We start from the raw sequence: 4137 nt of genomic DNA, 5'->3' as shown, positions 1-4137 counted from the left end.
TGGCCTCTTTCAAGACTCTTTATGGGTTGACTTGAAATACAGTTGCAACAGGTGTGTTTATAAAACTAGATGTAGTAAATGTGTCTGTGCTGAAGCCTTCAGTTTCACATTTACATGCATCAGTGAAGGGCAAAGTCCTTTTCACTGACATTTGAGTTCTGAAAGTACTCATACTTTCAGTTTACTTGAGATTCAAACTTAATAAGTGTTTTAGAGTGATGCTGAACCTCTTGCAGTGTATTTGTACAAATACGGATGGTTCTACACACAGAGTATCTGATTCTTCATATGGTTTATCAGTCTCAGTTACAAATTATATTGCATTTCACAGTGTCTTATAAAGTTAGCCAAAATTCAGTTGTTACTGTTTGTACATCATGGTTTTGTTACTAGGGCAACCCAGGACTTTTGCTATGGAAATGTTGCTTTCAGAATTTGATATACTGGCAGCATTACACAGACTTATTGAATCATTTTTAAAGATAAAGCTGTCTTTAATGGGTATGCCTTGAGAAAGAACTGGAATACTTTGTTGTAACCAGCTATACTACCTATGGCAGTAGATTAGCAGCAGACTCACAAAATTGAAGTAAAATTAGCCTCCAAGCCTCTTGACATAAATAAGATTAACTTTTAAAGGCAGAAAATCTGCTTTAGAAATGTGTTAGACCACAATTTCAAATTTAATATTATGTTTTGAAACTCATTGCTCCTAAAAAATGATGTGCACATTAGAAGAACCTGCAGAGTGCCAGATGTCTGGAGACCTGCCTAGACATTTCATGATCCTTCCTGTTTTATAAAGCTTCCTTCCCCAATTTGTTTGGTGTGATACTGATTTCTATTATAACCTACTGGGTTAAGAACCAAATCTCAAATCAGCTCCTCTTTAATGTGCTGGCCTGTGTGACAGAACAGGAACAGCAGCTTCAGAGAATCATACTCAGAGCCCTAACTTGCTGATATCACGTGAGCCCAGATAGACCTCCTACTGTCCTGTTCCATCCATTGACAGAGGTCTGCAAAATGCCACCTACAAGCACTCAGATAGCAGAACCATATGTTGTCCTGACAGCTTCCAGTTTCACTTACAAAGCAATTTCTCAGAGTACTCCCATGTATTTCTCTACCACTCACTGCTGTTGCCCCAGCTTTACAGAATCAAAGAATCATAGAATCACAGGCACTGGAAGGGACCACAAGAGATAATCAAATCCACCCCCGCCGCTAAAGCCCAACAATAGGTCACACAGGTAGGTGTCCAGATGGGTTGAATATCTCATAGAAGAAGACTATACAACCTCTCTGGGCATCCTTTTCCAGTGCTCCATCATCCTTACCATAACAAAATTCTTCTGCATGTTAGTATAGAAATTCTTATGTTCAAATTTTAGGCCATTACTCCTTGTCCTATCACTATGTACCACTGAGAAGATCCTGGTCTCATCCATTTGCCTCCCACCTCCATTTAAATATTTATAGACATTTCCCAGATCCCCTCTCTGTCTTCCTTTGCCCAGGCTGAACAGCTCCAAGTTACTCAGCCAGCTATTCAGTTCATCCAGGTCTTACTGAATGGTGCACAGCCTTCCAGTGTGTCAGCCACTCCTCCCAGCTTTGTATCATCACCAGACTTACTGAGAGTACACTCTATCCCTTCATCCATGTCGTTTATGAAGATGTTGAACAAGACTGGACCCAGCTCTGACCACCGGGGAACACTGTAGTTACAGGTCTCCAGACTGCACCACTGATGACAACCCTCTGAGCTCTGCCCGTCAGCTTTATTGTTCTTTCTGAAACAGCAATATTTTCTCCCCTGTTTGGGGAAGGAGGAATGAATGAAGACAAGGGCTTCCATATTTATTTTTTCTCTTTCTTTCTTTCTTCAAAATGTTTGAACAATAAGGGTCTTTTCAATAACTATCTTTTCATAAATCACTAGTTCTATCTGAGCCTGGATAAGTATAGATAGATATCTGATGGAAAGGAAAAAATAATGAGCCAACGCAAATTATTCTGAAGAGGGATGTCATTAATGCCTCCTTACTCTATATGCCTTCAGTACAGCTGCTCCCATCTGAACTAGTCCTTCCTGGAGCTCTTGTTAAAGACAAAGGAGAAAAACAAGCTCTTTTGTAATGAGTCATCTGACCTATTTTATCTTTATTAGGGCGCTATAAAAGTGCCTGTTTCCCTCTGTGAGCCAAATGGTCTAAGTGATAGGTTCTAGGCTGGGGATGCCTGCATTTAATTATATGAATTCTATTGATTCTGACATCTCCTTGACATGTAATGAAAAGCATCCTCATGGAATGGAGAAAACAGTACCTGTTTGTCACCCACTCTCCCACGAAGCGTGGAAGAAAACAATCATTGCCAATGCTATTTCTGGATGGAAGCTACATGTTTTACTTGGAAAAAATGTTACTGGGATTTTTATCTGGGTAATGATGGATAGCAAAATGGCTTCTAGCTTCTGACTGTAAATAAAACAAAATTTTTATTTGAGTTTTTGTTATGCATCTCACATGCTGGCTTCCAGCTGCATGTGAATCATGGTCTCCAGGCTCGGCACTATACATACAAAGCTTTTTGTGGGAGGCTTTGCAAGTGTTTTGGGGAGCTAGCTAGGAGAAACCATGCCACCTCTCTGTAGGAAGGGATTTTCCCAAGGTTGAGGTAATTTGTTAAAAACAGAAAATACTTCTAGGTTTTATTTTGCAGAGTGTAAAAGTGCCCTAGAGATTGCAGAGTAATACCCCATTACCTAATTAATATTTAATAATTAGTGCTAAGTGGAGCAGTCCTCACAAGAGATTAGGAAATAATTCACATCTTCCTTGCTGGGACAATCCCCTGACACTGATGATCTCACAGCAATGTCTGACCCCTACAATCAAGGTAAATGTTCTTAGCTAACTGACAATTGTATGTTTTAATAAAATCCCATTTTTTACTGACAATTTTTTCATAGGTCTTCAATGAGCTCCATATTGATGAAATGGGCCATTGTAACTCAAGCAAATTTTTCATGCCTCCTGGATTTCAAATGAGGACTTCAAATCTAAGGTGAAATAACAGCTTGAAAAAGATGACGTTTTGCAATGACCTTTCCATTTAGTGTCCTGAGAATTGCAATCAAATCCTAACGTCACTGAGAAATCCACGACTGTTTGATTGACTGTTAGACTGAAGATAGCTTTTTCCTAAGTTAATTCTGTCAGAGAGATTCTTTAGGGAATCCTTAAACACCGTGAATGTTCCCAGGAGATAAATTGGGTGGATGAATCTTCAAATGTTAAATAGCATTTAACATGATGTAGCTCAAATTTGTCCTCTGCCTTGCACTTGCTATAATTGCCAACAGAGAGAGAACTGGATGCTATCTGAATACTGGTGCAGTGCATCTATTTTATCCAGAGAAAAGTGCTTAAAGGGGGCAGACTGCGTGGAAAACAGTCTATACATTGAACACCCACATGTAAAGACTGGAAGAACAGAGCGTACTTAAGTAAGAGTTATGACAGTGGGGTTATTGTCCTGTTTCACATGTAGGAATTCTTGGCCTACTAACAAAGGAAGAACAGTATTCAGGGAGAAGCCACTGCAAAAGGAGGTGGTTGTATTTTGTCATTCCTGACTTTCTCATCAAGTAAAAGCAGAACAAGAATATACTCCAGCCATGCCTTGTACCAGAGATAGGACTGATAACAGGGAGAAAGAAGAACATTACTGCAGAAGATATAAGGATGAAATCTAACTGGAGCTGCTTTTCCTGATTATAGGAAAACACGAAGTGAAGCAAAGTTATTTCCAACCATTTTTTTTAGATCAACCATAGCTAGACAGCCACTATAAAATAGCTGTAATCTCTGAACCTGAGAGGCAGTCCCTCATTTAGAGAAGTTATTTGGCTCTGGTCATTCAACTTCTCTGATTCAATAGAGGAGAATAAAACCTCACCAGACTGACCTGATCTTGTGCCATCCTTAAGGAACAGGAAAGATGAGCTTACCTAAATCAGAAGAGCAAAGTGCAATGATGTGGAGCTTGAAAGGTTATTGGTGGCTGAAAATACAGCCTCTGTAAGTAATGATATTGTTTTGATTCACTCCAGTGGTATTTGGATTAGGC

Source organism: Coturnix japonica, chromosome 1, assembly GCF_054131305.1.
Source record: "Coturnix japonica strain WE chromosome 1, WE-NBRP24, whole genome shotgun sequence".
Taxonomy (NCBI): domain Eukaryota; kingdom Metazoa; phylum Chordata; class Aves; order Galliformes; family Phasianidae; genus Coturnix; species Coturnix japonica.
Note: the sequence above shows the minus strand (reverse complement) of the source record.